The sequence below is a fragment of the Pleurodeles waltl genome, chromosome 3_2, assembly GCF_031143425.1.
Source record: "Pleurodeles waltl isolate 20211129_DDA chromosome 3_2, aPleWal1.hap1.20221129, whole genome shotgun sequence".
NCBI classification, from domain to species: domain Eukaryota; kingdom Metazoa; phylum Chordata; class Amphibia; order Caudata; family Salamandridae; genus Pleurodeles; species Pleurodeles waltl.
In genome coordinates, this window is record NC_090441.1 from 200,003,639 (window position 1) to 200,031,540 (window position 27,902).

Genomic DNA, 27,902 nt, shown 5'->3' on the forward strand with positions numbered 1-27,902 from the left:
GCTGCTGTTGTGCTGACCTGTGACCTGCTTGGTCACTGTGAGGAACTGCCTGCATCTCCCTTGCAGTGGACTGCTGCTGGGCACTGCCACCTGTGCTCCTTTTTCCTTGACTTTGTTCCCCAGGGTCAGGGTGCCATGGCCCCTGACCCCTGCAACTTCATTAAGCACAAGGAGTGCTTCATTTCATTATATAGCGCCTGGAGGGCGCTTCTTTGTGCTTATTTTGAGAGCGTTGTGTAGTTATCACCAGCGCCTTGTGAGCGCTTTCCTCACATGTCTTTAAGCGCTCTGCCGCGTGGGGATCACTGCCATGACCCGGGCGATATAAATTTCAATTGCGCTGAAGACGCGCTGTCCCCAAAGAAAAACAACTTGGAGTGAGTACGGTTCTATCTGTGACCCCGGGGCAAAGCATGCTTCGAGGAGCGCCACCTGGGCACCAACCAGCCCTCACTGGAATCAAGTCACCGCTGCAGCCCGGGAACCCTGAGGAACACTCATGCACCAGGTTGGGTGCGGGCGAGTGTGGGTGGACCACCCCAGGAAGGGGGAGGCCTTATCGGAGCTCCCCTTTACCCCCAGGGCCCGCAACGTGGCAAGGACACGCTGGGGAGGGTGACATGTTGCGCCCATTGCGTGAGAGGCAGCCAGAGTCTCTCCTGTTGGGCGGCCAGAAAACCTCCTCAGAGGTCCTGCCTAGCAGGATGATCGTGCCCATAGTACTTTGGGCCCCAGAGAAGCAGGACACGGGGAGTGAGGGTGAGTCTCTCTCCCCCGGTTGCTGCGTTTGGAGTGTGAACGCTCCTGGAGTGTTTTCTGGCCCCTGTTGTTTCGTAGGCACTGTTTTGCCCCATCCCCACCCTGCCCCCTCCTGGTTGGAGGGCCAGTGGAGACGGGGGTGCGGGAATGGGGCAGAGATTATACACACCAGACGGGGTGCAGGTCACCCCCCCCCCCCCCCCAATGAGCACAAGGCCCCCGTGTGGCACAGAGAAGTGCCGGGGGCCCCCTTTTGGAGCATTCTGGGCGCTAGAAGTGCCTTCCATGAAGGAAACAGGTACTTTCTACAGGCATCCCTATTTCTTATGATCCTAATATGGACTTTATGGCTTTATATGCTAACCTGTTTCGCTTTATGATGTGCTACATATGTGTATTGCGAAGGTCCCTTTTATGGGCATGACATGCTAATATGTTTTCTTGACTTGCCATGTGTTTTATAATGCTCTTGGTACAGGCATTTATGATACTTTTATGACAAGTGCATTTGTGTAGTAATGTGATTCCTTACTACGGCTTATGTTGCAGAATACTAAGTAATCTGTGTGGTGTATGTGACTACTGCTAGTTCTGCAGAGTAACTGATGTGTAACGTTCTGACAACTGCTAAGGTAGCAGGATATTACTGACATGTCGTGTATGGTCTAATAATTGCGTCCTGTTGTAGGAGGCTGGCCTGGTTTGTAGTGGTACCAAGGGGTACTTACACTCTGCACCAGGTCCAGTTATCCCTTATTAGTGTAGAAGAGGTGTCTAGCAGCTCAGGCTGATAGAAAAGGGTAGCTTAGCAGAGCAGCTTAGGCTGAACCAGGAGGCTTGTAAAGCTCCCACTATACCACTGGTGTCATATGCACAATTTCATAAGAAAACACAATACACAGATATACTAAAAATAAAGGTACTTTATTTTTATGACAATATGCCAAAAGTATCTCAGTGAGTACCCTCAGTATGAGGATAGCAAATATACACAAGATATATGTACACAATACCAAAAATATGCAGTAATAGCAACAGAAAGCAATGCAAGCAATGTACAGTCACCATAGGTTGCAATGAGAGCACATAGGTATAGGGGCAACACAAACCATGTACTCTAGAAGTGGAATGCGAACCACGAATGGACCCCAAACCTATGTGAGCTTGTAGAGGGTCGCTGGGACTGTAAGAAAACAGTGGGGGTTAGAAAAATAGCCCACCATAAGACCCTGAAAAGTGGGTGCAAAGTGCACCTAAGTTCCCCAGAGAGCACAGAAGTTGTGATAGGGGAATTCTGCAAGGAAGACCAACACCAGCAATGCAATAACGGTGGCTTTCCGGACGAGAGCCCCTGTGGAACAAGGAGACCAAGTCCAAAAGTCACGATCAAGTCGGGAGTAGGCAGATGCCCAGGAAATGCCAGCTGTGGGTGCAAAGAAGCTGCCACCGGATGGTAGAAGCTGTGGATTCTGCAAGAACGAAGAGGACTAGGAACTTCCCCATTGGAGGATGGATGTGCCACGTCGTGAAGAAGCTTGCAGAGGTGTTTCCATGCAGAAAGACCGCAAACAAGCCTTGCTAGCTGCAAGGGTCGCGGTTAGGGTTTTTGGATGCTGCTGTGGCCCAGGAGGGACCAGGATGTCGCCAATTGCGTGAGGAGACAGAGGGGGCGTCCAGCAAGACAAAGAGCCCACTCAGAAGCAAGCAGCACCCGCAGAAGTGCCGGAACAGGCACTACGAAGAGGAGTGAACCGGAGCTCACCCGAAGTCACAAAAGAAGGTCCCACGACGCCGGAGGACAACTCAGGAGGTCGTGCACTGCAGGTTAGAGTGTCGGGGACCCAGGCTTGGCTGTGCACAAAGGAAATCCTGGAAGAGTGCACAGGAGCCGGAGCAGCTGTAAATCACGCAGTACCCAGCAATCCAGTCTAGCGTGGGGAGGCAAGGACTTACCTCCACCAAACTTGGACTGAAGAGTCACTGGACTGTGGGAGTCACTTGGACAGAGTTGCTGAGTTCCAGGGACCACGCTTGTCGTGCTGAGAGGGGACCCGGAGGACCAGTGATGCAGTCTTTTGGTGCCTGCGGTTGCAGGGGGAAGATTCCGTTGACCCACTGGAGATTTCTTCGGAGCTTCTAGTGCAGAGAGGAGGCAGACTACCCCCACAGCATGCACCACCAGGAAAACAGTCGAGAAGGCGGCCGGATCAGCGTTACAAGGTCGCAGTAGTCGTCTTTGCTACTTTGTTGCAGTTTTGCAGGCTTCCAGAGCAGTCAGCAGTCGATTCCTTGGCTGAAGGTGAAAAGAGAGATGCAGAGGAACTCTGATGAGCTCTTGCATTCGTTATCTAAAGAATTCCCCAAAGCAGAGACCCTAAATAGCCAGAAAAGGAGGTTTGGCTACTTAGGAAGGAGGATAGGCTAGCAACACAGGTAAGAGCCTATCAGAAGGAGTCTCTAACGTCACCTGCTGGCACTGGCCACTCAGAGCAGTCCAGTGTGCCAGCAGCACCTCTGTTTCCAACATGGCAGAGGTCTGGAGCACACTGGAGGAGCTCTGGGCACCTCCCAGGGGAGGTGCAGGTCAGGGGAGTGGTCACTCCCCTTTCCTTTGTCCAGTTTCGCGCCAGAGCAGGGCTGGGGGATCCCTGAACCGGTGTAGACTGGCTTATGCAGAGATGGGCACCATCTGTGCCCATCAAAGCATTTCCAGAGGCTGGGGGAAGCTACTCCTCCCCAGCGCTGACACCTTTTTCCAAAGGGAGAGGTTGTAACACCCTCTCTCTGAGGAAGTCCTTTGTTCTGCCTTCCTGGGCCAAGCCTGGCTGGACCCCAGGAGGGCAGAAACCTGTCTGAGGGGTTGGCAGCAGCAGCAGCTGCAGTGAAACCCCGGGAAAGGTAGTTTGGCAGTACCCGGGTCTGTGCTAGAGACTTGGGGGATCATGGAATTGTCTCCCCAATGCCAGAATGGCATTGGGGTGACAATTCCATGATCTTAGACATGTTACATGGCCATGTTCGGAGTTACCATTGTGACGCTATACATATGTCGTTACATATGTATAGTGCACGAGTGTAATGGTGTCCCCACACTCACAAAGTCCGGGGAATTTGCCCTGAACAATGTGGGGGCACCTTGGCTAGTGCCAGGGTGCCCACACACTAAGTAACTTAGCACCCAACCTTTACCAGTTAAAGGTTAGACATATAGGTGACTTATAAGTTACTTAAGTGCAGTGGTAAATGGCTGTGAAATAACCTGGACGTTATTTCACTCAGGCTGCAATGGCAGGCCTGTGTAAGAATTGTCAGAGCTCCCTATGGGTGGCAAAAGAAATGCTGCAGCCCTTAGGGATCTCCTGGAACCCCAATACCCTGGGTACCTCAGTACCATATACTGGTGAATTATAAGGGTGTTCCAGTATGCCATTGTACATTGGTGAAATTGGTCACTAGCCTGTTAGTGACAATTTGGAATGAAATGAGAGAGCATAACCACTGAGGTTCTGGTTAGCAGAGCCTCAGTGAGACAGTTAGTCATAACACAGGTAACACATACAGGGCACACTTATGAGCACTGGGGCCCTGGCTGGCAGGGTCCCATTGACACATACAAATAAAACCACATATATACAGTGAAAAATGGGGGTAACATGCCAGGCAAGATGGTACTTATCCCACCGCTGCACAACCAATGTAGGAGACTGGCCTGGGTTGTAGTGGTACCAAGGGGTACTTACACTCTGCACCAGGTCCAGTTATCCCTTATTAGTGTAGAAGAGGTGTCTAGCAGCTTAGGCTGATAGAAAAGGGTAGCTTAGCAGAGCAGCTTAGGCTGAACTAGGAGGCGTGTAAAGCTCCCACTATACCACTGGTGTCATATGCACAATATCATAAGAAAACACAATACACAGATATACTAAAAATAAAGGTACTTTATTTTTATGACAATATGTCAAAAGTATCTCAGTGAGTACCCTCAGTATGAGGATAGCAAATATACACAAGATATATGTACACAATACCAAAAATATGCAGTAATAGCAACAGAAAGCAATGCAAGCAATGTACAGTCACCATAGGTTGCAATGAGAGCACATAGGTATAGGGGCAACACAAACCATGTACTCTAGAAGTGGAATGCGAACCACGAATGGACCCCAAACCTATGTGAGCTTGTAGAGGGTCGCTGGGACTGTAAGAAAACAGTGAGGGTTAGAAAAATAGCCCACCATAAGACCCTGAAAAGTGGGTGCAAAGTGCACCTAAGTTCCCCAGAGAGCACAGAAGTCGTGATAGGGGAATTCTGCAAGGAAGACCAACACCAGCAATGCAACAACGATGGCTTTGCGGACGAGAGTCCCTGTGGAACAAGGAGACCAAGTCCAAAAGTCACGATCAAGTTGGGAGTAGGCAGATGCCCAGGAAATGCCAGCTGTGGGTGCAAAGAAGCTGCCACCGGATGGTAGAAGCTGTGGATTCTGCAAGAACGAAGAGGACTAGGAACTTCCCCATTGGAGGATGGATGTGCCACGTCGTGAAGAAGCTTGCAGAGGTGTTTCCGTGCAGAAAGACCGCAAACAAGCCTTGCTAGCTGCAAGGATCGCGGTTAGGGTTTTTGGATGCTGCTGTGGCCCAGGAGGGACCAGGATGTCGCCAATTGCGTGAGGAGACAGAGGGGGCGTCCAGCAAGACAAAGAGCCCACTCAGAAGCAAGTAGCACCCGCAGAAGTGCCAGAACAGGCACTACGAAGAAGAGTGAACCGGAGCTCACCCGAAGTCACAAAAGAAGGTCCCACGACGCCGGAGAACAACTCAGGAGGTCGTGCACTGCAGGTTAGAGTGTCGGGGACCCAGGCTTGGCTGTATAAAAAGGAAATCCTGGAAGAGTGCACAGGAGCCGGAGCAGCTGCAAATCACGCAGTACCCAGCAATCCAGTCTAGCGTGGGGAGGCAAGGACTTACCTCCACCAAACTTGGACTGAAGAGTCACTGGACTGTGGGAGTCACTTGGACAGAGTTGCTGAGTTCCAGGGACCACGCTCGTCGTGCTGAGAGGGGACCCGGAGGACCAGTGATGCAGTCTTTTGGTGCCTGCGGTTGCAGGGGGAAGATTCCGTTGACCCACTGGAGATTTCTTCGGAGCTTCTAGTGCAGAGAGGAGGCAGACTACCCCCACAGCATGCACCACCAGGAAAACAGTCGAGAAGGCAGCCGGATCAGCGTTACAAGGTCGCAATAGTCGTCTTTGCTACTTTGTTGCAGTTTTGCAGGCTTCCAGAGCAGTCAGCGGTCGATTCCTTGGCAGAAGGTGAAGAGAGAGATGCAGAGGAACTCTGATGAGCTCTTGCATTCGTTATCTAAAGAATTCCCCAAAGCAGAGACCCTAAATAGCCAGAAAAGGAGGTTTGGCTACTTAGGAAGGAGGATAGGCTAGCAACACAGGTAAGAGCCTATCAGAAGGAGTCTCTGACGTCACCTGCTAGCACTGGCCACTCAGAGGAGTCCAGTATGCCAGCAGCACCTCTGTTTCCAAGATGGCAGAGGTCTGGAGCACACTGGAGGAGCTCTGGGCACCTCCCAGGGGAGGTGCAGGTCAGGGGAGTGGTCACTCCCCTTTCCTTTGTCCAGTTTCGCGCCAGAGCAGGGCTGGGGGATCCCTGAACCGGTGTAGACTGGCTTATGGAGAGATGGGCACCATCTGTGCCCATCAAAGCATTTCCTGAGGCTGGGGGAGGCTACTTCTCCCCAGCCCTGACACCTTTTTCCAAAGGGAGAGGGTGTAACACCCTCTCTCTGAGGAAGTCCTTTGTTCTGCCTTCCTGGGCCAAGCCTGGCTGGACCCCAGGAGGGCAGAAACCTGTCTGAGGGGTTGGCAGCAGCAGCAGCTGCAGTGAAACCCCGGGAAAGGTAGTTTGGCAGTACCCGGGTCTGTGCTAGAGACTGGGGGGATCATGGAATTGTCTCCCCAATGCCAGAATGGCATTGGGGTGACAATTCCATGATCTTAGACATGTTACATGGCCATGTTCAGAGTTACCATTGTGACGCTATACATATGTCGTGACATATGTATAGTGCACGCGTGTAATGGTGTCCCCGCACTCACAAAGTCCGGGAAATGAACAATGTCCCTGAACAATGTGGGGGCACCTTGGCTAGTGCCAGGGTGCCCACACACTAAGTAACTTAGCACCCAACCTTTACCAGGTAAAGGTTAGACATATAGGTGACTTATAAGTTACTTAAGTGCAGTGGTAAATGGCTGTGAAATAACGTGGACGTTATTTCACTCAGGCTGCAATGGCAGGCCTGTGTAAGAATTGTCAGAGCTCCCTATGGGTGGCAAAAGAAATGCTGCAGCCCATAGGGATCTCCTGGTACCCCAATACCCTGGGTACCTCAGTACCATATACTAGGGAATTATAAGGGTGTTCCAGTATGCCAATGTAAATTGGTGAACCTTTGTCACTAGCCTGTTAGTGACAATTTGGAAAGAAATTAGAGAGCATAACCACTGAGGTTCTGGTTAGCAGAGCCTCAGTGAGACAGTTAGTCATAACACAGGTAACACATACAGGGCACACTTATCAACACTGGGGCCCATACAACTAAAACAACATATATACAGTGAAATATGGGGGTAACATGCCAGGCAAGATGGTACTTTCCTACACCTGTACAATACAGTTTATTTTTACATAACCTGGTGTTGTGTTTCCTTTGTGGTGGAGATTGTGTGTCACGTGTGTTGTGCAAACGCTTTACACATTGCCTCCGGGTTAGGCCTGAGTGCTCGTGCCAAGCTACCAAGGGGGTGAGCAGGGGTTATCTTGGACATGTAACTCCCTAGCCCTTACTAGAGTGGGTGGGTTCTGCCTGGCTTGGGTGCAGACCCTAGCCAACCATAAACCCCATTTCTAACAGCGCACTAAAAAGAAGTACACCATCCAGGAAGCTAGAGGTATAAGAACATCACTCTCTTTCACGATAATATACGCACAAACCAATGAGCTAACAAGATGATACTATCAAAACATGAATATTATTTATTTATACTCAACAAAATGATATGACACATATAATCAAAAGGACACAGTAAATTCAAAGTACACAAACACCCCCCTAAATAGTAAGTAAAACAATCATAATAGACTAGAAGGAGAACACACCATACTAGAGGACAACATAAATAAAACACATGGACACAAACATCACAAAAGTCTCAAGACAGAACAGAAAGATCCAGAAAACAAATAAACAACTTCATAATAAGGCACAATTTACAAAACCCTAAATATTTACAAATAATATCAAAGTAGAAAAATAACATAGGATTTATAACTATAATTACACAGTTATTTTAATAATTCATAGGTGAGATAGCAAACTGCTCACAAGCTTAAATGTTCATATGTTCAACAGTATGCTTCCTTGTTTTTCAGACATCCAATAATCATATTCAAGAAAGAGATGACCTAAAAGATCATTCTATGTTCTTCCTAGTCCAGAATTATTCCATCCAGTCTGGTATGGACAGAAATCGCCGACGCGCGTTTCGGTGGACATACACCGAAAATGTGTTTAATTAGATTAGCTCCACCTTCCTCAGGGCATTTGAAATTCCAAAATTCATGGGGTCTCCTTCGAACAAAATATACCAGCAGTGCACATGTCAGCCAAAGCTTCACTTAATGGCTCAACCATGTCCCAATGGCTTAAATGGCTCCTTGCTCCTCTGTCATGGTATTAATGCCCAAGCTCAAAATATAAAACTCTCCTAGAAAAATGCCTGGCCAACAGGAATGCCGTCTCTCGATCACTCGTGATGCCCGCGTTTATTTAAAATATGCTGCTGAAAGTCCAGTGGATCCCCAGTTGGTTTGCAGAGGCAAAAGTAGATAGGACTAAGGCTCTATGTTGTGGTAGTGTCGGCAAACAGGTTTATCAAAGGGTAATGCTAAGCATTTGTTGTACTCAGATAGACTATAAATGAGACATACACTTTAAGAATAAATCCAAAACCAAATTAGAAAAATAATACTTCTTTTTATATATGTTTCAAACCCAGGTAAGCAAGTTTTCAAGCATGAGTACTTTGTAGTTTCAAAAATCAACACTTAGTGCAATTCTTAGAGTTCTTCAATGTTAATCTATGAAGGAAAACAATGTTCAACAAGCACACAGTTAACAACAACTTACGGCCCCAATCTCAGAGAGCAAAGGTAAGTACTGGGCACTGATCAGAACTACACCAGCAGGTCACATCGAGCGGCACTAGGGCAGCCGGGTGCAGGGATGCAGTAAAGCATTGGGTGCCCAATGGTCCTCAATGGGAGTTGGACCTCATGACAAACAGGCGTCAGGCTCTGGCTAGGAAGCCAGTTTGGGACAACAAACAGGTAGGTCAAAGATACCGGGAGCTAGGGGATGTAGGTGCACCTTTGGTCCTTTTCTCTAGGGCCCAGACGCAACAGATGCAGGGGTGTCCGTAGGCGTCAGGTTTTCTCATCCTGGAGCACTCGCTGTCAGGGGGTTCTGTGTGTTGAGGCTGCAGGCATTGTAAGGGAATCCAGCAGGTGTGGACTCAGGCTCGGAGGAGCCTGGGGACGTCACTGGCACCTGTGACCCACCTCAGATCGGGTCGTAGGTGAGGGGTGCAAAGGTTCCTAGCGGTGTCGGGTTTTCTCTCACCACAAGATTGTGGGAGAGGGGGCCTGCGTGCACAGGCCGCAGGCGTCTCAGGAGAGTCCAAGATGAGCTAGACCACACTAAACTCGGTCTCTGCACATCAGGAGAACCTTGTTGGAACCGTTGGTTGGCTTCACCTGGGGTTGTGGATGTCAGGTGCAGTAGTCCCTTCGGGTGTGGGGTCTTTGTGGTTCCATGGGCCGTAGAGTCCTTTCTTGGGGCTTTGTTGCAGAGCAGGTACGCTCCTCACGGAAACTTTGAGTCTTTATGGAAGGCAGGGCGAGCCAGCTTTTTGGGCAGTCTTTGAGGTCTCCAGGCAGTCTGCCAAGGTCAGCTGCTGCTTCTTTGTCTCTTCTGCAGGTGTGATTCCTCTCTGTCCTTGTCTTCGTAGGTCATCAGGATCTGAGTTCTAGGGTTCAGGGGTGCCACCTAAATACTCAATTTGGGGGCATTGCAGGGAGTGCCAGGTGGTAGGCAATTAGCTGCCCAACCTTAGGGTGACTTCATTGGAAAGTGGGAATAATCCTAACCCCAGTGGCCTAATTCCTTCCAAAAAAGATGGAGTAATTTTAAAAGTGGTGTCCTCTTAGGGGTGGGACTGGCATGAAGGGGGCACACCTCCTAATCTGCCTAATTTTCCTGCCTGTGCTGCCACCAAATGTGGGGTCAGGACATGGGGGTCGGTCATTTCCACTATCTGGAGAGACCTGGGTCGCATTGCCAAGGCAGCTAGGCTTTTGAAGCTTCCCTCTCTGGAATGTCCATCCTGCATGGGTGAGGTGATAACATCTCCACCCAATGCATGCTTGTATCGCTGGCCCTCAAGAGCCCTGGCTCTCACCTTAGGGGGCCAGAAAAGTGTCTATAGTGGCTGAACTAGTCAGTCAACACACTAGTAGCTGGTAGGTTTTCAGGGGGGACTTCTAAGGGGCTCTCTGCCTGCATTTATTAATAAATCCATCACTGGAATCAGTGAGGGTTTTTATTCTGAGATGTTTGAGATCAAACATCCCAGGATTCAGAGAAGCCATCATGTAGATGTGGAACTCATAATGACCAGTGTCCAGCACATGCATTTAAAATGGCTCCCCTGTTCACTTTCTATGTCTCAGAATCGACAGAAACATAGCAGGGGCATATCTACATGTGCATATATGCCCTCACATGTGCCCGGATACACCCTGCCTTAGGGGTGACTTACACCTGGCACATTCAGTGATAAGTGACCTGGCACACAGGGGTGTGTGACAGGTTGTGTTTTCAATTTTACCTACACCAACACGTGCAGTCTGCAATGGCAGCATTGGGTAGGTTTGGTGAGGGGTCCCCGGGGTGGCACAAATGGTGCTGCAGCCTTTAGGGACCTTCCTTAGTACCCCGGGCCCTAGGTACCAGGTGTACCATTTACTAGGGACTTATAGTGGGTGCTAAAGAGTGTGCCTGTTGTGGAGAATAACTGTGCAGTTTTGGGAAAGAGCTCTAGCACTGGGGACCTGGATAGCAGGGACCCAATGCACTTCCAGTCGAAGTCACACCAGAAACCAGGCAAAAGAGGGGGCTAAACATGCCATAAACTTTGCTTTCCTACTGTGCTGCATTCTGAAGCACACGGAAAGAAGAAAAAGCCTCAGGTGGTTGTTTTTGTGCAATAAGGTACCCCTTCCTACACAAAAACAATCATACATGCTACAGAGGCACCCTCGCACAGTGGTGAAAGGTGTCGCGTCTTCCACAGCCTGGAACCCGCTGAATAACTAGGCCACACACAGCTGTAAATCACGTCTTTTTTCCTCTGCGTGTGCCTATGGATGAACTGTACCATTCTAAACCAAGCATTCGTACATTCTTTTCTAACGATTATGTCACAGACTGATACAGGGTTCTCGGGGAGCCAGAAAGGTTCTGTTCTAAATCATGCACAACAGTACATCCCGCCCCTTGTTAAACGAATAATTGCAAATCTTTAGCGAATCATGAGACAGACATAAACATCTGCATATAATAAAAAACATGTACAACTACATTTCTTCAATTAATCTTCTTGGCGCTTAGATATGTCAACGCGATATGATTACTGGAAGCTGTAAACAATCTCCCTCACTGTTGGAGATTGCCAATGATGGTAAGGAATTATCAACAGTCATTGAGTTTTTAGTCTTTCTTTCACCACCTTGAGTTGAAGACCGATGAAAGACAGGCCTAAAATGAGAAGAATCTCTGTTAAGGGACTTCCTAGGCCGTTGGGCAGTCACCATGTGTCCGTTTTACCAAGATAGATGCCACTATCACCTCACTCCAATAACGCAAGGACTCTTTCTTCTCTTCCATCCGTTAATTATAACAACATGGGCAATAGAAAAAGAGATGATGTGTCCATCTTAGAAGAACATATAGAAGGGATCTCTAACCGTCCCGTCCTCTTCCTTCCTACAGAGGACGGGCATTGTCATTTCCCATAGCCTTTAAGGGATGAGTAGGACAAGCACAAATAAAATGTCCTGAATTGCCATAGTACAAGCACAGTCCTTTCTTTTGTCTGTGTTCACGCTCTGTTTCAGATAGCGGACCACAGGTCATGTCTGTTTGCATCGGTTCTTCTCCAGAGACAACGGGTGCAGCAGCTGGGGATCCTCATGATGGCGAGTCACTGTACATGAAGTTTCTATATGGGATTGAATACGACCTTTCCGTTTCGCCAAACAACGTCCCTGAAGGCGATATTCTATGTCTAATGCTACATCCATAAGTTCTTTTATTTTGTATATTCGAGCAGAATGCACTAGTTCATCCTTCATTTCTTCATGTAACCCTCTACGAAAATGGGTGCTTTCTACCCAAGTGGTCTCTGCCGCCAAATAACGAAACCTGGTTATATATTGCATGACGTCCTGCTTACCCTGCTGAATGTCACATAAGGCGTCTTCTGCTGAAGACTAATCCAGGACGCTCGAATATTTGTTTAAAGGCCTCCACAAATTCAGTATAATTAGACAGCTGGGAATCATTTGCAGTCACCAATACAGTCGCCCATGCTAAAGCCGGACCTGACAGGACACTTATCAAGTAACCAACCTTGGTCTTCTCTCTAAGAAATTGTGATGGACGAAATGCAAAAAAACTGTCAAGGAATCAAGGAATTCTTTCAACTTATTGGGATCCCCAGAAAAGCGTGGCATAGTAATCGAGATGGAGGGACATCCATTGTTTTAGAGGCCCAGGCGTGCTGTAATGTTGCATTTCAAAACATAATTGTTGCAGCTCTTGAACCTGTTGTTGCACAGAATGTACTAATGATTGAGCTGTCTCCACCATCTCACCTGGAGGATCCCCCATTATCTTTTGGCCATTGGGTTTTTGGGCGTAGCAATGTGTCACGATTCACCTTTCCCTTCCGCCTCTGTTGGATGTAGGTGGAGTACAGCTTCGGATCTTCTACATCCTCGTCTGGCCAAGATAAGAACGACCCCTTCCAGTAGCCATAGTGCTGCTGGCAAGATGAAAGCCCAAGCAGTCCGGGCCCTCCAGAAGGACCTCCAGAGGAAAAACTACCAGGGAAAAAACCTCCAGAAAGGAGCTCCAGAAAATCAGAAAAAGGCACAGTAGAACTCAGGGCTCAAAGAAGTGGATCATCAGGAAGCGGTAAGGAAAACCAAGCAGAAACTATCCACAGGGGGAACAAACAGGAGCGAGGACCACCAAACCAGAGTGTTGCAACACAAAGAAGAAAGACATTCAAGTCCTAATATGGTAGTAAAACAGGAAGGGAACAAACAGGAAAAGGAAAAACCCCATATTAAGTTGGGGAAGTATCAGGACAGAACAGGAGAAACACGATCTTGGAAAGGTACCAGTTAAAGGAAAGAGCAGTACCTGCTGGGATAGACAAGCATTCTGGGACCAAGAAAGCATGGCCCCCATGACCAAAAGCGGGACAGCCTAAAGCCAAGAAAACAGATGGGTGTTATATATGCATTGCGGGGGCCATCCACGATGCGAAAGCAGAACATACTGCGACCGCGGCGAGATCCGCAGCCTGACCCCGGGCCACCCGACCCCTCCGCCGCATAAGAGTTGGACACTGTAGGCATACAAATGTCCCACAGCAGGCCTGACATGCGAAAAGCGAACCACGGGCCTCCCCACAGGACGAGAATGGGGTGCTGTGGGCGGATCACCGACCCTCAGTGTAACACTCTCAGGTAACTGTTCAACTGAAAAGTCCAGCCCCTATAGGGAAATGGACCACCTCAAAAGTTTTGGATTTTCACCCTTCATCTGTTTAAGCCATAAGAGGGGCTTATGATTGTATGAGGCTGGCCTGGTTTGTAGTGGGTACCCTAGGTACTTACACCTTATACCAGGTCCAGTTATCCCTTATTAGTGAAATGTAGTCAGTGTACTAGCAGCTTAGGCTGTCTAGAGGTAGCTGTAGCAGAGCAGCTTAGGCTGAACTAGGAGACATGCAAAGCTCCTGCAATACCACTATATTTACACAACATTTACACACAATAAAAGACAATACTCAGTGTTACCAAAAATAAAGGTACTTTATTTTAGTGACACAAGGCCAAAAATATCTTAGAGGCAATACTCCTTCTGGAGGTAAGTATTATACACAATATATACACTAGAGACCAAAGAAAATAATCACAGAATAGTGCAAACAGTAGAAAATACAATAGAATGCAATAGGCCTAGGGGCAACACAAACCATATACTAAGAAAGTGCAATGCAAATCACAAATTCCCCCCTAGGCAAGTGTAGTGTGTAGAGGGGTGATGGGAGTGTAAGAAAACACCAAAGGTAAGTAAATTACCCCACCCCAGAGCCCAGGAAAGTAGGAGTAAAGTACTGCAAGTTTCCTCAAGACACACTACAAGTCTTGATAAGAGTTATTGCAAGAACCAAGCAAGACTGCAAGCAACAAATAGTGGATTCCTGGACCTGAACACCTGTGAAGAGAGGAGACCAAGTGCAGAAGTCGCAGAAAACTCCAGGAATGACAGGAACTCCTGCCAACCTACAAGATGGTGCAAAAGAGTATTCTCTGGTTAGAATAAGACTGCAGAAGAGCACCACAGAAGATGGCTGCAGTTTCCTGTGTGGTGCAGGAGATGTCCCATGTCAAGATTTTGGATGCAGGCAGTTTGCGGCGCTGGATTCGTCCAACAAGCCTTGGTTCAAGAAAGTTTGCTTCAAAATGGCGGTGCCTGGACCGAGGAGGGACTTGGGGGGCCTCAATTCGGATGGAGGAGGCAGAGGGGGCTCCCAACACTGGAGAGAGCCCACAAATGACCAGGCAGCACCCACAGGAGTCCCAGGACACGGGGACAAAGAAGGTGCAAATTGTGGTTGGTGCAGCACAACAACAGAAGGTCCCACGCCGACGGAGAACAACTCAGCGAGTTGTGCGTCGCAGGATGGAGTGCTGGGGACCTGGGCTACACTGTGCATGGAGGATTCTTAGAAAAAGTGCATTGAGGCCCCAGGAGCTAGAGATGATGCTGTGCACAGGGGTACTGTCGCAAACCGGGAAGGCAAGCTCTTACCTCCACCAAATTTGGACAGCTGGACCTTAGGACAGCCTGGGTCAAACGGGTCCACCATCTGTGTTCCAGGGAGCACGCTTTTTGCCAGGAGAGGAGTCCTAGAGAACCGGTCGTCTTGGACAGTGCCTGCTGGAGCAGGGAAGTGACTCCGTCACTCCGCTGGAGATTCCTTTGGTTCTTCTGGTGCAGGGTGAAGGCAGGGAGTCCTCAGAGCATGCACACCTTGTAAACTATTGCAGTTGCTGGCTGGAGCTGAAGTTGCAGGGTCCCAGTAGCCTTTCTGGATACTTTGTTGCAGTTACAGTGGATCCTGGAGCAGTCTGCGGTTGACCTGATACAAGCTGAAGCAGAGGTTGCAGAGGATTCCTGAAGGAAACTTGCAAGCTGAATCTGAGGAGAGACCCTTAAAAGTCCTGACAGGAGGATTGGCTACCTGCCCAGGTATGCAACTATCAGGAGGGGACTCTGACATCACCTGCTGGCACTGGCCACTCAGAGATCTCCAGAGTGTCCCCACACCCTGGAAAACAAGATGGCTAACGCCAGGGACACAATGGAGGAGCTCTGGGCACCACCCCTGGGGTAGTGATGGATAGGGGAGTGGTCACTCCCCTTTCCTTTGTCCAGTTTTGCGCCAGAGCAGGGACTGAGGGTCCCTGGACCGGTGTAGACTTGCTTATGCAAGAGGGCACCATCTGTGCCCTTCAAAGCATTTCCAGAGGCTCTGGGAGGCTACCACTCCCAAGCCTGTAACACCTATTTCCAAAGGGAGAGGGTGTAACATCCTCCTCCCAAAGGAAATGCTTTGTTCTGCCTTCCTGGGACTGAGCTTCTCAGACCCCAGGAGGGCAGAACCCTGTCTGTGAGGTGGCAGCAGCTGTAGCTGCAGTGCAAGCCTCAGAGAGCTGATTTGGCAGTACTGGGGGCCCATGGTGGAGCCCCCAGGATGCATGGGATTGCCCCCCCAGTACCAGATTTGGAATGGGGGAACAATTCCATGATCTTAGACACCTTACATGGCCATATTCGGAGTTACCATTGTGAAGCTACATATAGGTATTGACCTATATGTAGTGCATGCATGTAATGTTATCCCCGCACTCACAAAGTCCAGGGAATTGTCCCTGGACAGCATGGGGGCACCTTTGCTAGTCCAAGGGTGCCCTCACACTTAGTAACTTTGCACCTAGCCTTCAGTAAATGAAGGTTAGACATATAGGTGACTTATAAGTTACTTAAGTGCAGTGAAAATGGCTGTGAAATAGTGTGTGCACTATTTCACTCAGGCTGCAGTGGCAGTCCTGAAGAAAGGTTTGTCTGGACTCCTTATGGGTGACAAAAGAAATGCTGTAGCCCATAAGGATCTCCTGGAACCCCAATACCCTAGGTACCTAGGTACCATATACTAGGGACTTAGAAAGGGGGGGCAGTGTGCCAGTTGGACTTGGAATATGAAGTCACTAAACTATAAGTGACTAATTTGGAAGTGGGGAGAGCATAAGCACTGGAGTTCTGGTTAGCAGAACTTCAGTGACACAGTTATGCACTACTGACAACACACACATAGGCCAAAAACTATGAGCACTGGGGTCCTGGCTAGCAGGATCCCAGTGAGACAGGCAAAACACACTCACAAACAGGCTAAAAGTGGGGGGTAACCATGCTAGAAAGAGGCTGCTTTCTCAAAATGATCTGTCTGAACAATTAAGTGAGTGCCAAACAGGTATGGCCTCAACTTCTTTCGGGCCCAGACCACTGCAAAGGCCTCCCTCTCTATAGCTGACCAACATTTCTCTTTGGGGGTCAACCCTCTACTGATGAAAGCTACTGGTTGATCCTGGCCCTCATCATTTAGTTGAGATAGTACTGCTCCTGTTCCTATTTCTGAAGCACCTGTCTGAACAATGAATTGTTTTAAGTAACGAATTGAAGCTCAGCACGTGGCCTTCTTCAGGGCAGCAAAGGCCTCTTGACAGCTAACTGTCCACAATACCTTTTTAGGCATCTTTTTAGAGGTGAAATCATTCAGGGGGGTCACAATGGATCCATACCCTTTCACACATTTTCTGTAGTAACCAGTCAGGCCTGACCTGGGTTTGGGTAGTTGGAGCAACCCAATCCATGATGGTTTGGATTTTGCTCTGAAGGGGCTGAACGTGGCCTCCACCTACCAGGTGGCCCAAGTAAACCACTTTGCTCTGCCCCATTAGGCTTTTTTTCACCTTGGTTTTCACCCTTCATTTGTTTACGCCATAGGAGGGGCTTGTAATGTGTCTGAACAATTATGTGAGTGCCAAACAGGTATGTCCTCAACTTCTTCCGGGCCCAGACCACAGCAAAGGCCTCCCTCTCTATAGCTGACCAACATTTCTCTCAGGGGGTTAACCTTCTGCTGATGAAAGCTACTGGTTTATGCTGGCCCTCATCATTTAGTTGAGATAGCACTGCTCCTGTTCCCATTTTTGAAGCATTAGTCTGAACAATGAATTGTTTTGAGTAGTGAGGGCTTTTAAGAATTGAAGCTCAGCACATGGCCTTCTTCAGGGCATCAAAGGCCCCTTGATAGCTACTGTCCACAATACCTTTTTAGGCATCTTTGTAGAGGTGAGATCATTCACGGGGGTCACAATGGATCCATACCGTCCACAAAAGCTCTGACTTGGGTCTGGGTAGTTCGAGCAACCCAATCCATGATGGTTTGGATTTTGCTTTGAAGGGGCTGAACGTGGCCTCAACCTACCAGGTGGCCCAAGTAAATCACTTTGCTCTGCCCTATCTGGCATTTTGTTGCCTTGATAGGGAGGCCTGCCTTTTTCAAGGCCTCCAGTACACTCCTGATGTAGACCAGGTGATCCTGCCAGGTGGAGCTTAAGACAGCAATATCTAGAAATGTTGTACTAAAGCCTTCCAGGCCTGTCATAACTTTATTCGCCAACTTCTAAAATGTGGCAGTTGCATTTTTCAAACCAAAGGGCATCACAGTAAAGTGGAAGTGGCCACAAGGAGTTGAAAATGCTGTTTTTAGCTTGGCAGCATCAGTCAACCTGATCTGCCAATAGCCTGCAGTCAGGTCAAAAGTGCTGAGATACTTGGCTGCAGCAAAAGTATCAATGAGTTAATCTGCCCTGGGGATAGGATGGGCATCAGTTTTAGTGACTGCATTGAAGCCTCTGTAGTCTACACAGAACTTCTCCTCTTTCTTTCCGCCCTGGGAATGAGACTTGGGTACAAGGACTATAGGACTAGCCCAAGGGCTGTCTGAAGGTTCAATAACACCCAACTCTAGCACGTTATGGCCCTCTGCCCTGATGCAGTCTCTGACATGGTCAGGCTGCCTGTAGATTTTGCTCTTGACAGGCAGACTATCACCTGTGTCCACATCATGGGCACACCAGATTTTCTGACTGAGCACCAGGGAAAAGAGTTCTTGGAACTGACTTAGTAACTGTCTGAAGTCAGCTTGTTGCTGGTCAGTGAGGCTGTCAGCAAAGACTACACCATCTACTAAGCCATCAACAGGATTGTGGGATAGGAGCTCAGTGAGAGGGTACTCTCTTCCTCCTGCCCCTCTTCAGTGGCCATGAGCAATCTTATGTCATCCCTGTCATAAGGTTTCAGGCGATTCCCATGAAGCATCCTGTAGGGGATTCTTGGAGTACCCAGGTTCACCAAGTAGGTGACCTCACCCTTCTTATCAACAACTGTGTGGGTTCCACTCCACTTGTCTTGTCTTGTAGTACTCTTGGGGCTACATGATCCAAAACCCACACTTTCTTCCCTGGCTGGTAAACAGTCAGCACAGCCTTTAGGTCATGCCATATTTTATGCAGTTCTTGGCTGGCCTAAAGGTTTTTAGTGGCCTTCTTTGTGAACTTGGCCATACATGACCGTATGCCTAGTGCATAATCCACAGAGTCCTGTTTAGGGGATTTGAGATGTTGCTCCCATCCCTCCTTCACAAGACAAAGAGAACTCTTAACTGGATGCCCAGACAGAAGTTCAAATGGACTTTAGCCAATGCCCTTCTGTAAAACCTCTCTGTAGGCAAATAGAAGGCAATGAAGTAGGACATCCCATCTCTACCACTTTTTCAAAGATTCCCATAATCCTTACCTTTCAGGGTTTTGTTGAATTTTTCAACTAACCCATTTCCTTGCGGATGGTAGGGGGTGGTGAATTTATAAGCTACACCACACTCCTTCCACATTGCTTTCTGGCAGCCAGACATGAAGTTTGCATCTCTGTCTAACACCACCTCCTTAGGAAAACCCACTCTGGAAAAGATTACTAAGAGGCCCTTGACCACTGCAGGTGCTGTAGTGGTCCTAAGGGGAATGGCTTCTGGGTACCTGGTGGCATGGTCCACCACCACCAGAATAAATCTGTTCCCAGAGGCTATAGGAGAGTCTAGGGGACCAACAATGTAAATCCCTACCATCTCAACCCCAACCACAGTAGTGGAATTAAAGGGGCCTTTGTGGTGCCACCTGACTTGCCACTGACTTGGCAGATGACACATGAGCGGTAAAACTCCTTTGTGTCTTCAGACGTGAGGCCTGTTAAAGTGTGGAACAAGTCTGTCCCAAGTTTTGCTTTGCCCAAGATGTCCTGCAACAGGAATGTCATGTGTCAGGGTCAATAAGAATTCCCTAAACTTTTGAGGAATGAACAACCTTCTGGTAGCTCCAGGCTTGGGGTCTCTTGCCTCAGAGTAAAGAAGACAATTTTCCCAGTAGATCCTGTGGGATCCACTGATATCCCCTGCTGCTTCTATAGCAGCTTGCTCTCTGACACCTTCAAGAGAGGGGCAGGATTTCTGCTCCAGGCTCAATTCTTCCCTGGAGAGTCCCCTCACCCCCAAAAGCTCTGCTGTGTCAGACCCAAGATCCTCTGGGGCATCTTCCTCACAAGGGGAAAGATCATCTTCCTGAGGAGACTGATCCTCACATGATGTTTGGAAAGAGGATAACTTTTTACCCTTCCTATCTTTCCTCTTGGGAGCAGCCTGGGACATTGTTCCAAGCTCCAGTGCCTTCTTGTTCTCCCCGTTTCTTGACCTGTGCTCTAGTTGCCACAAACAGAGTCTCAGGGATGCCCAGCATTGCTGCATGTGCCTATAACTCCATTTGTGTCATTTCCTATAAGACACTCTACAAGAATGGATGAGGACTTTTTGTAGGGCCAGTAAACCCCCCCAGCTGAAATTAATCACTGCCATGAGATGCCACTTAGTGATGTTACCTGCGTTGGTTAGTTGGTAAGTGTATTCCCAAGTAGGATCAGTCACCATGGTGACACTTGCACCCGTGTCCCTGTAAGCGTCTGCCTCAATACCATTAATGAGTGGATGGTGCCTGTATTTCCTCATATTAGGAGGCCCGAAGTCAAAGTGGCAAGGTCAGTGCCACCCTCTTATACCAGGACAGCCTCAGTGGTTTCTCTGACTAGGCCAGAGTTCACTGCAATACCCAAGGTGAACCAAGCTACACCCTTGGATGTGGTACTACTACTAGTGCTACTGCTAGGGGCACTAGGGGAAGTAGTAGTAGTACTGGTGCTTTTCATAGGACAACTGGGGTCAGATGTCCTTTGGCCTTTAGCTCTACAAGGGTTTACCTACAAGGGTTTCTTGTTAGAGGAAGAGGGGGATTAAGACCCACCCCCAGAAGAAGTTTATGGACCTGAAGAAGACTCTTTCCTTTTGTCTTTAGGCTTCTCCCATCCTTCTCTTGGGACTTAGAAGTATTATTTTTCTTCTGGTCACCCCCACTATGGGGGTCATTTTGACCTCAGCGGTCTTTTTTGAAGACCGCTGAGGGACCGCCGTGCGGAAGACCGCCAGTGGTGGCGGTTTGCCGCTTGGGCTATTATGACCGTTGGCAGCTCTCCATCCTTTTACGGAGAGAGAGCCGCCGACAGCCATACTGGCGGGAGGCGGGGAAGTAGAGGTTGCTCCACCTCCACCGCCACGCCAACAGAACACCGCCCAGCAAATCACGTCCTGTGATTCGCTGTGGCGGTGTTCTGTTGGCGGTGTGGTGTCGGCGGAGCTGCCCCCATGGATCCCGCCCCCTCCCGGAGGATCGTCGGACCAGGTAAGTCGATCGTCCGTGAGGGGAAGGGGTGGGGGGGTGTTGTGTGGGTGCATGGGGGTGTGCGTGTGTGTATATAGAGGGGGGGTGAAAGTATGCTTGCGGGGGTGTTGTGTGTATGGTGCGTGTATGTCTGTGGGTATGTCTGTATGGATGTGTGCGTGTATGTTTGAATGTGGGTGTGCGTGTCTGAGGATGTAGGCATGTATGTCAGCGTGTGTGCGTGTGTGTAGGTGGTGCCTGCATGCGTGTCGTGTGGGTATGGGTGATGTGATGTTGGGGGTAGGGGTGGGGAGGGGGGCCCTGCCACCTTTGGGGGGTGTCAGAGGCGGTGGGGGGTGTAGGGGAGGGAGTCGGGGTGGGGGAGACCCCTATCAGTGCCAGGGAAGGAATTCCCTGGCACTGATAGCGCTTACCGCCATGGATTTCATGGCGGTTCAAACCGCTGGAAATCCACAGCGGTAAGCCGGGTCCAAATACCGCCGGCGGTCTAGTGACGGCTGCCGGGCTGGAGACTCCAGCCCAGCGGTCGTCTCCGCCCTGGCGGGCAGAACGGAGAACCGGCGGATGACCATGGCGGTAACTGCCATGGTCATAATTCCACAAGGTAAGACCTCCAGCCTGTTGGCGGTCTTACTGCCGGTTCTCTGCATTCCACCAGGGTCATAATGACCCCCTATGAGTTTTCTTACCCACCCTGGTGTGGACCCATGTGTCTGCCTTCTTTCTCAATTCTTGTGGAGAGGTCAGCTTCTATTCCACCAGGCATTGGTGACGTTTTTCAGACATGCAGTTATTAAGGATGTGCTCCCTCATGATCAAATTGTACAGCCCTTCATAGTCATGTACATTACTACCATGTGACCAGCCTTCCACAGTGCAGTCTATAAAATCAACCCAGTGTTGAGAGGACTACTTCAGTGTTTCCTTGAACGTAATTCTGTATTCCTCAGTAGTAAGCCCAAACCCATCAATCAGTGCCTCTTTCAAAACCTGGTAGTTGTCTGCATCCTTTTCTCTGACTGACAAAAGTTTGTCTCTACCTTTGTCTGCAACGGAGAGCCACAGGATAGCTGCCCACTGCCTCTGAGGGACCTTTTGGACTTTACCGGCCCTCTCTAGAGCAGTTAACCCAATTGTGGATTTCATCCCCAGATTTGTAAGGGGAAACTATCCTGCCGAGATTCCTAGAGTCAAAGTGTTCCTCTCTAACCCTGGAGTCTCTTGTGCTGCCACCATGGGGTTCTAACTCCAAACTCTTCCTCTCCCTCTCCAACTCTAGGGCCTCCCTTTCAAAAGCCAGTTGTTCCCTTTTCAGCCTGAGCTTAGCTTTCTCAAGCTTGAGCAGGTGGTAGCCCCTATTTAATACTAACTCCTCTGAGTTATTAGAACAGGCGGACTCGGCACAGGATGCTGAGGAGAGTGAGGATGAAGTTGAGGAGGATCTATTCCTCCTGGTAACCCTTTAGGCCCTCCCAAGGGGAGTAAAACTGGACCTACTGGGTGGCTCCCTTCTTTACTAGTAATACCTCCCTCCGCAGATCCAGGGGTATCCTTAGGGACTTCTGAGTCCCCATGGACATGCTCAGAGTAAGAACCTGAAGTACAGTGTACTTCCTGGCCTAACTCTGAAGAGTCATTCCTCCGACCTTGGTCTCCGTGCTCTAACGGCCCTTCAGGATGCTGGAGATCATATTGGTTGAGCATTTTGAGGAGCTGAAGTTTAGTAGGGTGACTACCTGTCTTTAGTTTTCTAGACCTAATCCTGGAACTTAAGGATGCTTTATCCATACTCCTGAGTCTGTCTAGATTCCTCAACTGAAGACATTGTTCCAGTGTAGTGTATGTGTATCTACCCTACCCTAGTGTTCTAGACTTTTCCCAAAGATTGATGAAAGGGCTATGCCAGACCCTTAACAGCCCAGTCTAAGGAAAATTTACAAAAATACTATACTATATGTACCTAAGTTAGTAGTGGTTTCCTGTGGGCACACTTATGACAAAGTGGTAAAGCAATGCATGTCTTTATCCCACTGCTGCCACCAATGTAGAAAGCTGGCTCAATATATGGTGTATACCTATGGGTGAGGCACCCTGTACTGAGTCCAGTAGGGCAACCCTTAGTGATAGTGTAGGAGTTTCTAGATAACCAGAGCTCTCAAAGGGTAGCTGTGGAGAGCAGCTAAGGCTTATCCTGGAGGGTGAAAAGCCGTTGCAGATTCCACACAGGTCAGTGATGTACACACAGGAAAGATCACACTAGTGTTAGAAAAATATGTTATATTTATTGTAACAAACACTCTTGAGCTTACTTTGGTATATTCCCTAACCGCAGATATGAACATACAAAAATGTACTTAGCAACAGATAAGTAAAAGCATAAAATAACATGGGCCCCTATGGTGGGGGTCGGGAGGGCAAACCATATACTAACAAAATGGAATGCAAAAATCACTTGCAACCAACACTACCACCCAAAGACCTTTAGGACTGGGGACCCTAGGAAACCCATTGGGGCAAGGGAGGTTGGATAGTGCCCACACCCGTGGATACCCAGAACAGTGGACTACCTACACCAGGTAGCCCAGATGCATAGGGGTGAAGTGATGTCAGAACTTTCAGTTGAAGTCAATGAGGATCTCAGTTGTCCAGCTCCTGTTGTGACCTGTGGACCAGGTCGGTGGTACCCAGGGGTGGATTCCTGAGGAAGAGGACCTAGGGAAAGAAGGAACAGAGTCCAGACCACCCGGAGGTGCCCAGGCAGTGCAGGAGGGCAATACCCACCCTTCTCGGAGATTTCCTGTTGGACAGTGGATGAAGAAGTGCATCTGTGGAATCTAGGTGATGCAGGAAAATCCCAGGAGTCTTCCATGAGATGTCCCACGCTAGTTGTTGAATTGCACAGGGGTCAGCGGGACCCCCAACAAGCCTTGGCAAATATAGGGAAGTGTTGCACAGCGTTTGCAGGTTTTGTGGGGCCAGCAAGGTCCTGGTGACCCAACCTTGGCAGGTAGGTCAGGGCCAGCCCTCAGCAAGCATGAGAGCCAGCAGTAATTATTGGAGCCCCCAGGTGGACCCTCTGGCAGCCAGCACAGGGAGACCTCAGCAGCACAGCAAAGAGGGATGCCCACGTTGCAAGAATTGCAGGGAAGGTATCGATCTTGGACCTGCATAGTGCTGGAAGCTAGGTCTCTGGACTGGAGAGCCAAAATTCTTGGCAATGGCAAGCAGATGCAGGGCATAGGGGTTCCAGCCAAGCAGCTCCAGCGATGGACCACTGACTTCCCAGTTGCAAGGAAGATAGGTCAGACCTCTGGAGAGCCACAGAACCACCACCTGTGTTGCAGAACATAGAAGAGTCCGTGGAACAGCAGGATCCATAAGCCGGTTGTTGTCAATGCAGTGCCTGCTGATGCAGGGGAGTTACTCCGCAATTCCAATGGAGATTCATTCTTGCTTTCGTAAGTTGCAGCAGGAGCCCTCTTACTGGTTACAGTCTTGCTATTAGTTCCAGCGAAGAAAAGCAGCGGTCCCGGTGTCCAGGTTGCAGAAGTGTCTTGCAGAGAGAACTTGCAGATGGTTCCTGAAGTTTTGCAGACAAATCTAGGGTCCCACCCTCAGAGGAGACCTTAAGTAACTCAGGAAGGGGTTTGGACACTTATTGCAGTGACCCACCTATCGAAGGGGGGGGGGGGGCAGGGACATTACCCAGCTGGACTAACCGGTCAGATGCTCCCAGGGGCCTCTGCTCATCTTATTTCCAAAACGGCAGAATCAAGTGGCCACCTGACAGAGCTCTGTGCACCTCCCTAGAGGAACGCTGGACAGGGAGGTGGTCACTTCCCTGTCCTTTTTGTGGCTTTTGCAAGGAGGGCATCATATGTGCTCTTCAAAGCAGTCTGGTTGCTCTCAGAGGCACCCTCACCCAGCCCAGAGACACCTATTCTAAAGAAGAGGTGGTCACACCTCTATCTTACAGGAAATCCTTTGTCCTGCCTTCCCCTGCCCGAGTTAGCAGCATCAGGAGGGCAGAACAGTGCCTGGGTCAGCAGCAGCATGGCCTGTCATGCAGACCCTACAAGGCTGTACAGGCAGACTTTAGGGGATTCCCTAGGCAACCGCCATGGTACTTGGTATCAAGCAACTAGCACTGGAATCGGTGTAGTTGCATGATTCCAGCATGCCTGTGTTCGGTGAAGCCATTATGTAGTTGGACAACTCGTGTTGACCAGTGTCCACTACATATCTTAAGATGACGTCCCCACACTTACAAAGCCCAGGAAATGGAGTCTGGGGCTTGTAGGGGCACATCTGCTCATGCAAGGATGCCCTCACACTTAGAACCATGCACCCTGCCCTTGGGGTGAAGGGCCTACCTTGGGGGTGACCTATAGGGTCATAGTGCAATGACCATGATGTAAGGCAAACCTTATATTTGGAGTGAAACGTGCATGCACCATTTCACATAGGCTACAATGCAGGCCTGTAGTGACAGTTTGCATGGGCCCTCATGGGTGACATAATACATGCTGCAACCTATGGGGGACCCCTGATGTACTAATGCCCTAGGTACCTGAGTACCATATACTGGGGACACATATATGCGTTATGTGGTGTAAAAGTTACCATACAACTAAATGTAGGGGAGAGAGCACTGACATTGGGGTCCTAGTTACCAAGATCCCAGTGTACTACAACTTAAAAATATTCACACCATGCAAATAGGAGGGCAGCTATGCGGGAAGGATGCTACTTTCTTTCACATAGAATATAATTACATATAGGCACATATGCATGCATAAAGTATTGAGTAGTTACGCATGCACTCCAATTGCTGCAGATTAAATTGTTCTGAGTATCTCACAGAAGCAAAAGGCAGCTTATAAAGCACCAAACCTGGTTATGTGCATGCACAGCCATTGGTCGTAGCATGGGGCTGCAGGGACAGCTCAGCTGACTGTACACTGGTGACTGCAGGTCATTGGATCCATAGGTCTGACTCCGCCTTTTATCCCTCTAGCTCTGTATTCTGCACTAGTTCTCTTCACAGTTACCATGCATTGAGGATTTGTCTCTGATTCCAGCAGTTTAAAATCAGTTGAGAATCCATGCAAAAATATGACAATGTGAAATTGTACCTAACTAAGCAACTTGGCATAGCCCAGATGTGGAATACCAATACATGGTAAGGCTCTGAGTTTGACACTGGAATGTCCACTGCAGCCGACAAGCTGCAGACTGGGTGAGGCGGATGGGATAGCCTGAAGCAATGTCCCACAAGGACTGCACGGAGCGTGTATAAAGCTTTTTTTAAAAATCGGCAATACAAAATGCTGCTAACGTGCTAGCCGGTAACATCAATAAGTAGGGTGGGGTAAGAGAAGAAGCTGGCAAGGACTGGTTGAGGAGGGGGGAAGAAACAGATATGATTGAGAGCTAGTCAAAACACAAACACTTTTCTGAAGTGTAGTTTCCCAATTAAAAAAAGAGGCCCTGAGGTAGACACTAAAACAGGACAAGTGGAAGACGGCAAGTACTGGGGCGGTGCTCCATAGGCATGAACTAACAACAAAAGGGAGGGACAAAAAGCAAACATTAACCACTTGAAATCAAGGATTTTAAAGAACACATTAACAAACAAATAAAAAGCAAGAGGTGGGCTGTAAACCCACAAAGTAGATAAAGCACATTTTGAGATGCTACAAGCGCCATTTAGGCTCGACCATAAAAATATTTCTCCTCATTACACCACCCTTGAGGAGGTGTAAGGTTTGGCACTGCCCCAGGTTTATGTCATTAAGTAAATCTGGGGCAGCGTCAAAATCCATGGGTGTTGTGTGGGAAAATCCACTGCAATGCTCATTGAATGCCCCCTGGCACAGAGTAAGGTAATGCAGCGACTTGCGCTGCCTTCCCTTTCTCCCTATCTACGAGTCCAGGAAAAGCCCCACACAGTGGCTTTGTGTGGTCTCATAGATATGGTTGAGAGGCTTTCTCCGCCGGCGCATCAAAATAAAGTGACGCTCCAGCGGCACAAGCCTCTTGTGAATATGCTCCTTGATATTTTGTAAGAACCATGGTCCTCATTTACAACGATTTGGTATAGCGCAGTGCAGTGGCGCAAGTATTATTGCGGCACTGCCCTACTCCGTGGTGCAAGGGTGTCTGTGTTGTTAGCAAGATTGTTTTTGTGCAAGAAGGGACATCTTGTAGCACAAAACAATCCATGGATGTGTTTTTGTCATTCTATGTGTGCTGCAGAATGCAGCGCACATGGAAAGAGGAAAAAACTAGGAGAAATTAAAACATTTCTCCTCTTTACGCCTGCTCTGGGGAGGCATAAGGTTTTGGCACTGCCCCAGTTTTATAGGCTCTTGTAAATCTGGGCAGCGTCAAAATCCATGGGAGTTGCTTGGGAACACCCACCACAATGCCCAAGAAACTCCTTCTTGACGCAGAGTGAGGCAGTGCAGCGCTTTGCAAAGTGGCTTTGCGTGGCTTCATAGATATGGTTGAGAGGCTTGCGCTGCCGGAGCGTCTGAAAACGTGATGCTCTGGTGGCGCAGGCCCCCATACATATGTTACCCTGCTAACGCACATCTCAAGACTCAAGAATGTATGGATCCCGCTCTTGGAATACACTGCGGCATGATCTGAAGTAACACAAGAAAGACACAGCACTCACTTTGTTTGAACCCTCAGTGGTGGCAAATGTAATTAAATGTCATACTGGTCAGGATGGCTGCTCACTGTCTTAATCATGCTCCTCTGTTAAACTGCATTCCTGCGCTGTATTTGTAGTTTTAGAAA